The sequence below is a fragment of the Narcine bancroftii genome, chromosome 14, assembly GCF_036971445.1.
Source record: "Narcine bancroftii isolate sNarBan1 chromosome 14, sNarBan1.hap1, whole genome shotgun sequence".
Classification (NCBI taxonomy): Eukaryota; Metazoa; Chordata; class Chondrichthyes; order Torpediniformes; family Narcinidae; genus Narcine; species Narcine bancroftii.
The window spans coordinates 8536007-8548060 of NC_091482.1; the positions used below are offsets into that span (position 1 = coordinate 8536007).

General features: G+C 40.0%; 1 protein-coding gene across 6 annotated transcripts in view; it reads right to left on the minus strand.

Moving 5' to 3' along the window:
- The window catches only part of LOC138749563 (nitric oxide synthase, inducible-like), a 308564-nt gene that overhangs the window by 213917 nt on the left and 82593 nt on the right, over positions 1-12054 (minus strand). The gene's annotated exons all lie outside the window — the stretch shown is intronic.

A 12054-nucleotide genomic window follows, 5' to 3' on the forward strand; every position in this document is an offset into this window, starting at 1 on the left:
AAATTCCTCCACATCTCTGTTTTAAGTGGACGCCCTTCAATTCTGAAGTTGTGCCCTCTTGTCCCAGTCACTCCCACCTTTCTACATCTACTCTGTCCATGCCTTTCAACATTCAAAATGTTTCAATGAGATTCCTTCCTCATTCTCCTAAATTCCAACAAGTACAGGCGAAGAGCTGTCAAACGTTCCTCATATGGATAACTCTATTGTTCCCAGAATCATCCTTGTCAACCTCCTCTGTCATATCCTTTTTTAAATGAGGATCCCAAACCTGCTTACAGGTCATATCACAGAACAACATGATCACATCAGAGAAGTATAAAATATGTAAGGGAATTTTACATGCATTATTTGTATAATTTTTGTATTCTATATTATTTTAGACATAATTGAACAATTAAATCATAACTCATTATTATAATGATAGAATTTGATGTCCTGAATAAAATAAGTTATTGTAATAATTATGGTTGTTTCTAATTTTAAATTGATATATGACATAAATATGTGATTTATGTTATTCATATACCTTGTGTATTTTTAAAAGAAAGAAGTTGACAGAATATCACAAAAATAGGTTATTATAATAGAAGAATTTTAAGGTGATTCTCTGATCAGCAGTCCAAAATCCATAAAATACAGCCAAAAGTGTTCAGGCAGCAAAATCTTCATTGTCCAGTGTAATCTGAAAAATTTAGATTTAGACAAACAGCGCAGTAATGGGCCCTTTTGGCCCATGAGCTGTATTGCCCAATTATACCCAATTGACCTACAACACCTGGTACGTTTTTGAACGGTGGGAGGAAACTGGAGCGCTGAGAGGAAACCCATGCCAACACAGGGAGAACAAACTCCTTGCTGACAGCAGGGATTCAAAACCCTGGTCCCAATTGCTGACGCTGTAGAAGTGTTGTGGTAACCATCTTCCTGTGCAGCCCCCACTAACTGTGGAAAGTCAAACCTTTAAATATAATTATATTAAAGTTAAGCTGCATGAATATTATTTAAATGAATGGGGGTGTTTTGATGTTATCCTGAAGTTCCTGGTGTGCATTTTGCTGGCATCAATGTGCCATATCACATGAAAAAAGGTTATTTGGCCCATCGAGTCTGTGCTGAACACTATTTACACTATTTGAATGTGAACCCATTTGAGTCTAGATAAAGGGTTCTGGCCTACAGTACTTACAAATCTTTTTCTCCAATTGATGTTGCTCAACCTGCTGAGATTCTCCAACATATATTTTATATTTCCAGATTTCAGCATCGGTAGAATCTTGTGTCTCCATGAACCCATTTTATTCCCCTTACACCCTCCTCTAAAATTTAAGGTAACCAATTAATGTATGAATTACATGCCTTTTGGATCTGGGAGGAAAGCAGAGCTCAGGAGGAAACCCATAGCCACATGGAAAATTGGGTCAGGTAGATTGAACCAGGTCACTGGAGGTTGAGGAGACCGAGGGACCCACACAGACTGTGGGGAGCTGGAGACCGGCTCATGGGAACCAGGTATTGGAAATGGGATTCGAGAGGGTGCTGAGGGTAAGAAGGGCTCCTGGAGGGTCTCACGCACTGAAGGCTCCTGATTGTGTCGGAGGTTTGGATCTGGAGCTCGTGTTGCCGATGAATCAAACAGGAGTCTGTGCAGCTGCAGAGGTTGCGGAAGCGCTGGTGGTGAATTCACTCAGGGCCTCTGAAGGGACTCTCTTTTGCTTCTCTTTCTCTCATACTTTAAGGTGTGCCAAGCAACACCAATGGCAACTCTTTGTCTATCTTAAGGCTGGCAAAAGTAAAAGTATATCATGTATGTTACATTTTAATGTATTATTACATGACAATAAAAGGAAACTTGTGACCGTGTATTAGTAACATCACTGTGCTGCCCTATGATACAGACCATACTCACCCTGCCTATCCAAAGATCCTGTCGGATGTCCTAGGGATGGCAGTATTAAAGGTAAAGGTTCCATTATTGTATTAGATTGTAACATACATGAAATTCTTTTTAACTTTTGTCTACTGTAAGGCAGATGGAGAGTCGTCACTTTGTCCAGCGCTCCTCACAGAAACCTACAGCACCTGGTTTTCCTAGGTGGTCTCCCCTCTAAGCATTGACCAGTAGCTCCTGAGATCAGATAATTCCAGGTATATTCAGGCTATTAGGTGCTGTAGTATTTACAAGGGAAGCTTGTAAATTCTACTTCTCTCAGATAGACCCGATGATATTTGCCCTATTGGGTAAAGCTAGCATTTAATGCCAGTGCTAAATCCCTGAAGCAGTTGATGCAGGGTCTCCTTCCTGAACTACAGGTCCGCATGGTGAGAGTGCTCACATGGTGCTGTTGGGTAGGGAGATTCAGGAGTTCTATTCACTGATGATGATGCAACAGTTACATACTTCCAAGCAGGAAGTTCAACTTGGAGGTTGTGGTCTTTCCATTGTCCTGCTGTACACTCTTGTTGAGGTTTGTGGGTTTGGGAAGTGATGTCAAAGAAACATTGCTGCCTTGCATCTACTTGACACTGCAACCTGGCTGCCCTTATGGTTGAGGGTGAATATCTAAGCCAGTAGACGCATAATCCTGATGAAGTATCTTCACTCTCCATTGCCCTGCTTGTCGGACTGGAGGGAGGACTCAGAACACCGGTTATACCATCTTTACCTCCTACCTTCACTGCAAGAACTGCTGAGTTTCTCCAGCATTTCTGTGTTTTTACAACAATTGCAGCATCTGCAGACTTTCAATTTTTGACCCACTGGGTTCCTCGAGCTACTCGTGTTTGCTCCATATTCCAGCATCTGGATTCTCTTTGTGACTCCAGAGCACAAAGCTTTGTCCCGTATAATTATATGGACAGACCTTAAAATCCTTAATTTAATTTTTGATATCAGTTAAATAATTATCAATATAATGATGTGAAAAATAAAAAGCAATTGGATTATGATTTTAATACTTTTTCAGGAGGTTTACAAGTTTAGTTAAAGTCATGAAATAGTAGAAAAGGGAGACAGTATATCATGTCTGCACCAGTCCTTTCAAAGAACCACCGAGTTAATCCCACTCATGTATTCTTCCTAATTGTTGTACTCCAAGTACTAATCCAATCCCATCATCAAAGCTAGAACTAAACCTAAAGCAGCAGTCCACAACTTGAATTTAAAAGCATTTTCAAATCTCACACCTCTTGTGAAGCAAAATAATTGCTCATCATTTTGGACATGGCTCTTTTCCTAACCATCTTAAATCTGTGCTCTCTACTGATCCACCCTGCACCCACTCAAAAGATGCTATTTTCATTTAATCTATTTAAATCCACATGACTTTAAAGGCTTTATCGGTTGTCCTCTCTGCATAATGATTGACAAAGATTCAGAAATGCTCATGGAAAGTAGCAACTTACTGAGAAACTTAAAATTTCTAATGCATTTGTGATGGAATTAATCATGGATATTATTGTGGAAGCATAAAATACATGAATAATCTGTGTACCAAGGAACATGAAAGGCTTTCCATTTCATGTAGTTTGGACTTCCTGCCAGTAGAGGGTGAATCCTCCATGTTATATGCCTAGGAAAAATTCTGAGTCCACAGGCATCGTGACTTGACCTCACAACGCATATGTACCAGTATATTTGTAATTTAATATGGGATGGCCAATTGCTCTCGTCTTTATTGAAAATTATTGTTCTTACACTGCATTCATTATCCCAGGGAGTTCTAACAGGCAATGTTATTTTTGAAGTTAAGTCTCTGTTATAAAATGGAGATATTGTTTGACAGATAGAACTTGAGTTCTGTACAGATGCTAAAAGGCTAACAATTGAATTTCTAGCTCTGGTCAACAAAGATATGAATTCCATTTATATCCATTATCACAAAATGAAAGAATCCATTTATTTTCTCAATCATTTATGAAATGAGTACTTTCCTCCTTGATGATCCACCAAAGCCATTCCCAACAGGGGCCTATACAGCATAGATAGTTTTAATGCTGTTTATGTGGTCAGTAGGAGAGAAGTATGGAAGATACCATAACTTGACTGGTTCACAGGGAAGGGAAACCATAAACTTTGAATAGAGTCCTGGGTGTGGCGGGAACCATAGCCAAATAGAGGTTGAGAATGGTTGATACCAGATGATTCAAACTCTTATTCAGATTTTTTTAAAACCTGTATTTTGTTATAAACCATAACCTCCAATATTTACCTTCTCCAAATCCAGGTTGGTTCAATGAAATTCTGTACAATAATAAAGAACTTTCATTAAATTAAACCACCTCCCATGAACAGGATTATAAATATACCAATAATGTCTCTTCTCTTCCCAGTCCAGACACAACACATGCAACATCCTGGCAAGGCATTGGGCAGTAAATTACTTCTCACACAATACTGTGAATCTTATTTTACATGCAGAAAGACCACTGAATCAGGATATGTTCTGCGGTCTACTAATATTTTACCCTCAGCATGTTAGGTAGATATTTTTGAAGAAATGTTAAGTTCACAATCAATGTGCTATGCTTTTCCGTGAAACAAAATAATGATGAAAGTATTTGTGATCTAAAACTCCTGACTAATGGAGGGGATGTTCCACCATATAGGGGTGTATAGTGTGAAAGCGCCAAAGCACAAGACAGGAAAAAAAAACTTTAGAGGGTTGTTAACTCAGCCAGCGACATCACGGGCACCAATTTTCACTCCATTGGGGACATCTGCAAGAGGTGGTGTCTTAAGAAAGCAGCATTTATCCTCAAGGACCCCCACCACCCAGGCCATTCCCTCTTCACGCTGCTAGCGTCAGGAATAAGGTACAGAAGCCTGAAAATGAGCACCCAGCAGTACGAGGACAGTTTCTTCCCCTCCGCCATCAGATTTCTGAAAGAACAATGAACCATAGACACTACCTTACTCTATCATATTTTCTTGCCCTATTTATTTATTTTTGAAATGCGATTTACTTGGACTGTAACGCTGCTGCAAAACAAAGAATTTTGTGATATGCTCATGTCAATAAATTTTAATTCTGAATCTAATGTAACACTTCTGTGGTCCTGGCTAACCTTGAGACTGCACAATCTAAATCCAATTTCTGAACAGTCCAACATCTTCCTATGTATTTTACTGCAGGTGTATCCTTGACTACTGACCTTTGTACGTTATGCAATTAAAAATAAAAGAACTTCGGATGCTGCCCAACTGAGAAACAAAACAGTAAATGTACGAAATATACAAGTCAGACAGCATCTGTGGAGAGTGAAACTGAGCTGACATTTCAGATTGAAGATCCTTGGTGAGAACTGAGAAAAGTGTAAAAGGGACATTAGTTTTAGGTTGCAAAGAGGGAGGGGGAGAGGTGGAAAGGACAAAACGAATATGGTGAAGCCAGAGTTTCCACAGCCGTTTATGTGGTATCCAGTTGATAGACTGATGCGGGGAATTAGAGAAAGAATAAATTAAGAAACAAGTAAAACAGTGAAGTGCAGGTCAGACCTGTTGCAGAGAAATAGGAGCAGAAAAAGACTATCTGGCTTGTTGAGCCTGCTCTGTCATTCAACAAGATTATGGCTGATCTGACAGTGGACTCAACTCCACATACCTGCTTTTCCCTTCATAAACCTTAATTCCCCTACAGTGCAAAAATATCTCTTGCTTTAAATAGGTGGAAGTGAAGGACCCCATTGCACCGTTGCTCAGTGTGTTTTCATTCAGTTAAACACGAAAATTTGCAAATACTGCAATTCTAGTTCACACAAAACTCCTGGCAAAACTCAGCAAGTCAATCGGCATTTTTTACATAAAAAATAAAGATACTTAACCAATGTTTCAGGCCCAAAACATCGATCATGTATCTTTATTTTCACTACATAAAGAACATTGTATGACTTGCAGGCGTGAACCAGAACATTCCAAATCACTGGCAGTTACCCAAAGCTTTGTGTGAAACTTTTATCTGCACCTTGGGCTTCCCTAGGAGTTTGTCCATTCTACGTTCACACTCAAGTTCTGCGTCCACAGTCCTAAGTTAAATAACCTGTTTACATTGACTTTATCCATGCCTCTCACCACTTACAATGTACAATAGTGAAAATACAAAAACTTTGAGGAGGAATGAAAGCCAGCCAGTCCATCTATTCTCATTGTAAGACTGGAAATACCATGCCACTTTCTTCCCAATCTCACCGCACAGGCAAATCTCCTGGGAGGGTCAAACCAAGCAGGAAAGTACAATTCAAAGAAGGTTGAAATTCTAACCTTCTCACTCAAATGATACTTTCCCCAGCCTCCAATACATGAACTGGTACTGTAGTCAACAAAACATTTTTTTCTAAAGTTTGGTATGGGTTTGAGACAGTAGGACTAAAAATGGTTTACAAATTAGTGAAGCGTATGACCATGAGAAAAAGTATTAGCTATTTGTCCCCTTGAACTTCCTCTGCTGTTCAATAAAATCCTATTTCATTTTCATGTTCAAATCCATTGATTTCAGTTTTGAACATACTCATCAAATGAGTATTCACAGCCCTATTTTGTATAGAGCCTAGAACCTGTGAGCAAAGACGGTTTTGATTGTCTCAGTCCTAGATAACCAACCACTTTGCTGAGAGCGCAATCCCAAATTCCAGGCTCTGTAGTCAGTGAAGTCTGCAGATCCTGTGATGGTAGTAAAAACATAGAAATGCTGGAGGAATTCGGCCAGTCTGGAAGTGTCCATATGAGGTAAAGAAGGCTGGAGCCCTTCACTGTGGGAAGGGCTCAGGACAACAACTCATCCGTCTGGGCACCCTCCAGCCAGATAGCATTGACATCGACTTCTCCGGTTTCTGTTGCCCCACCCCTCCACCCCAAATCTAGCCCTATGTCTCCTTTGCTCTAGCTCTGTCTTTCTTTTTTTCTTTCCATATCATCTTTTGTCCGCTGGCCTGTGCTCCTACTCTTTTCTTCTCCCCCAGCCTTTTTATTCAGGAACCTGTCTGCATTTTTATCTCATACTTTAAAGAAAGGCTCAACTTGTGATACATCTTTACCTCCTATCTATATGTGCCTCCCACATTTCTATGTTCTGTAGACAGTGAAGCAATCTCTCAGCTTCTGACCTAGAAAGTCCTCACCAGAGAGAAAAGAAAGGATCGACAATTTTTTTCCCCTCACATGATTATATATTTATATTTATAATACTTGCCTATTGAGGCGGAGGGTACAATATCACTTGAAATGGATTTGGATAGGAAGGTGAAAGGACAAAGCTATATATCAAAGATCTGGAATCAGAGTGGCGGCTCCAGTTAAAGGAGCAAATAATGCACTGAATGGACCAGATTTCATGCCGCAATTTCTGATCCGACACTTCCCTGTGCAAATCATTCTCCGGTGAAGGGGGCAAACCACTCTGTAACCTTGCCCACAGCAGCCAGATTTATTACAAGAATTATTCACTCACTGACATACAGGATGTGCAATAACAACTTTACATGTCAGTTTCACAGTCTCTGAAAGTGACATTTTCCATTAGCCCACTGTTTGGACAGGGTTGGAAATTATATTAATTTGCTTTGATTACATCACTTTTTACCCTCAAAGTATGGTTATTATGCCACATACATTTTATATAAGACAAAAGGAAATATTCTCTAATGGACCACTCACCTCCTCAAGTATAGAGGAAAAAAACCTCCCATCAATTAAAAATATTCTCAACCTCCCCTATATTAGATTAACTAAAATTAATGATTTGTCTGGACGTCACAAGTCCTGTCTTTCATAATGCAAAATGAAAGTGCAGAATCAAATGAATGTTTAAAATGAAATGTCCATTATTAATTTACCTTTGACTTTTTTTGTAGATTGTTCAAAAGGGATTTCAAATTGAATGCCTGGAACATATGCTGTTCAATAAATTATTCAAAACCAAGCTTAGTTAGAGCTAATTAAAGGTGAGCTGATTGAAAAAGTGTTTGGTTTAGGGCAATGGTTTCTCATCCTTTTTCTTTCCACTCACATACCACCTTAAGAGGTGGAAGGAAGGGTCAGTAAGTTTGCGGATGACACGGAGGTTGGAGGAGTTGTGGATGGAGCTGAAGGTTGTCGAAGGTTACACGAGGATATATACAGGATGCTGAGTCGGGCAGAAAAATGGCAGATGGATTTCAATCTGGATAAGGGCGAAGTGATGCATTTGGAAGGACAAACCAGAAAGCTGAATACAGGGTTAATAGTTGGGCTATTGGGGACTTTGGGGTTCAAATCCATACATCCCTCAAGGCCTCCACACAGGTTGATTAAGAAGGCCTATAGGATGCTGGAATTCATTAATAGGGGGGTTGAATTCAGTAGAGAGGTCATGTTGCAACCCTACAAATCTCTGGTAAGACCACACACATTGTGCTCAGTTCTGGTCACCTCATTATAGGAAGGATGAGGAGGTTATGGAGAGGGTGCTGAGGAGATTTACCAGGATGTTGTCTGGATTGGGAAGCAAGTTTTATGAGGCAAGTTTAGCAGAGCTGGGACTTTTCTCTTTGGATGTAGAAGGATGAGAGGAGACTTGATAGAGCTACAAGATTATGAGAGGCATAGATAGAATGGACAGCCAGCACCTGTTCTCCAGGGCAGGATCAGCAAACACCAGAGGACGTATGTACAAAGTTAAGGGAGGGAAATTTAGGAGAGATGTCAGGAGTAAGATTTTTTTTTAATATACACAGTGTTGTGGCTGCCAAAGGTGGTGGTGAAGGCTGAAACATTGGGGGCATTTTTAGAGACTCTTAGACACATGGATGAAAGAAAAATAGAGGGTTATGGGGTAGGGAGGGTTTTGCTTATTTTTTAGGAAGGAATATATAGGATGGCAAACATCGAGGGCCGAAGGACCTGTACTGTCCTAAATTGTTCTGTTCTTAAGTAATCCCTTACTAATCACAGAGTGGCTATGGCATCCTATGCCATAGGTGCTGTGGCTTGTAAAGGATTATTTAAGGTTGTATGTGAGTGGGGAAAAAAATTGTGAACCACTGGTTTAGGGGAAGAGATTACACTTAAACTGGAAACCGTAGTTTCATTCAGCAATATTGAAGCTTGATTTGAGCAAGGCTTTGTTCAAGTGTAGCTTATGATGGAAAATAAATTAAAAATGTATATTCATATTGGCAGGTGGATGGATGGGAGAGTTAGGAAGGGATATGGAATAGATGTTGGTCAGTGGGACTAAGCAGAACAATAATTCGTTACAGACTTGAAGAGCCAAAGGGTTTTTTTTTTTACTGTGCTGTAATGTTCTATGGTTGTATATAGTGTTTCTTACATTTCTTGAAGGAATCTGAAAGTACATTACCATCAATTATGTACTTTTAGACTGGTATCATGGGAAATGCAGAATCCATCTCCGCAGATAACCAAGTAATACTTGAGTGCAAGATAAAGTCTTTAACAATACAGGGAAACAGATTTTTTTTCAAAAGGTTTTCTTCCTGAAAAGAAAATGGGAATTATGATAGACAATTTTATAGAAACATATAGGATTATGAAGGGTATGGAGAGGATAGATGTAGGAAGGTTTTTTTGAGCTGGCCGAGGAAACTAAAACGAGAGGACACAGTCTCAAGATTCGGGGGAGTAGATTTAGGACAGGACAGAGATGAGGAAAAATAGTTTTTCCCAGAGAGGAGTGAAAGTTTGGAATTCTCTAACCAGGGAAGTGGTTGAGGCTGCCTCATTAAACATGTTTAAAATTCGGTTAGATCAATTTTGACATGATAGAGGAATTAGGGGATATGGGGAGAAGGCAGGTAGGTGGAGTCAGGTCATAAATTAGATCAGCCATGATCATATTGAATAGCGGAGCAGGCTCGATGGGCCATTTTTGGCCTACTCCTGTTCCTACTTCCTATGTTCCTATGTAATTTCAAGGTGAACACAGGATAATTTCAGATTGGCAGTATCACACAAGAAGTTGGAGAAACATGAAATGAACTTTTATTGAATGTTCAATCGCACAATGATGCCGGCGCAATTCATTAGTTCAACGGACCTAAAAATGTCTTGCTGCTGATTTTCATTTGTACTCAGCATCTGATGCCTCTCATGTCAGTGTCCAGCAATAGTCGGGCAGCAGTGATGGATTCAAGTTGCCCTGATACTGCTTTTCCGTAGTCGCAATGTCCTGGTGAAACTTTCACCATGTTGGTCACTGACTGCACCGAGATCAGCAGGGAAGACGTCGAAGTGTGAATGCAAAAAATAAATTTTCAGTGACACTTCATTGTATGCTTGAAGTAGACTTAAAATATGACAGGATATCACAAAAATAGGTTATGTGGTAGGAAAATATCAGCAGCCCAAAATCCATAAAATACACCCAAAAATATTCAGGAAGCAAATCTTCATTGTCCTGACCTATCTATCCAAGAGAATAATGATACCTTGACTTAATGTCTCATTTGAAATATAGCACCAGCAATTTCCTCGATGGTGCATTGTATTATCAGCACAGATTTCTGTGCTCAAGTCAAGTGGAGCCCTCCACATTGTAATTTGGAAGCAAAAGTCAAACTACAGGACAACAGCTGATATAAACTTATCTTTTACATCAGAGAGACTGGGTGCAGACTGGGAAATCGTTTCACTGAGCATCTTCACTCTGTTCCTGCAAGTGGCCAACTATTTTAATTCCACTCGCACACCGATAGATTTATCCATGGCCTCATGCACAGCCAAACCGAGGCCACCCATAAATTAGAGGAACAACCCGTAATATTCCGGCATTAACAACAATAACTTCTCAGGTTTCTGTTGGCTGGTCCCCTGTCTCTTTTCCTCTAGCTCCCCACTCCATTCCCTCTCCATTCAGAGAGCTATCCCTCCTCCTACCATTTCCCAGCTTTTTGTCTTCTGCCCTCTCTCTTAAGCTATATCTTTTACCTAAATTAATTTTCATTTTCCTTGAGCTGTCTGTTTTACTTCAGATAGTGTTATCATCCCCAACCCACACACATGCACACCCATTTAAACTTGAACACACTTGAGGCACAAACACACGCACACTCCATTGAAACTAATGATTGGATTTCCCCCTCTCTTTTTCTCTATATGATATAACTTTTCTCTATATGATATTACCTTTCTCTTTAATGATAGAAGGCTTTTTTTAAATTTAGGTGAAATTTAAATGATCCAATCCCAATCAATTTGATAAATTATGTTTCCAGAAATATTCTCAGAGGCCTGATTACCTTTAAGGCTATTGGAATATCTGACAATTAGCTTCAGAAACCTGTTCATCTTGTTCTTTTGCCTGGTATTAATGAAAATTTGCTGATACCCCATAGATCCTGCTTTGGTTAAGTTCATACTCTTGCCACCCCACGCCACCGAGATTGTATATTACTGGCTAACGTGTCAGAGAGTCAGAGTCAAAAAGGCATCTGTCATCAGTGAAATTTATGACAATATTTATATCAAACTGTTGCAATCACGGCACTCCCTCTACAATCATCCCCAATATCATGGCCCCACAAAGGCAATCCTCTACTGTACTCTCTGTACACCCACAACTGTGTGGCCAAACACAGCTCCAACTCCATCTCAACATTGTTTTAAATCATTGCTCTTATTTCAAGATTCCTTTTATTGTCATAAAAATTTAATATAGATGCTATACTTCAACGTTGTCTGAGTATTGTCTGGCACCACTGACAACAAGAGAAAGAGAAGCAAAAGACAAACCCTTCAGAGACAATGAATGTCCGTGGATTTGCCTCCTGCGCTCCCGCAGCCTTGCAGCTGCAACCTGAACTCCAGACCCAACCTCCCATCTGATCAGGAAGCCTTGAGCCCTGAAGCTCTTCTTGTCCTCAGCACCCTCTCAAATCCCAGTTCCTGGTTCCCTGCGTCTTTCTCCAGCAGCCTGTGTCGGTCCTTCAAACGCAAGCCGCCAATAGCCTGCGACCGGGTTCAATCTTTTTCCTGTGGGCGCAGCAGAATTACCACTTAATGGTAGTGCCAAAAAAGGTACGCATGTAAACAAATAAAAGAAATGTGAACAAACTGATTGC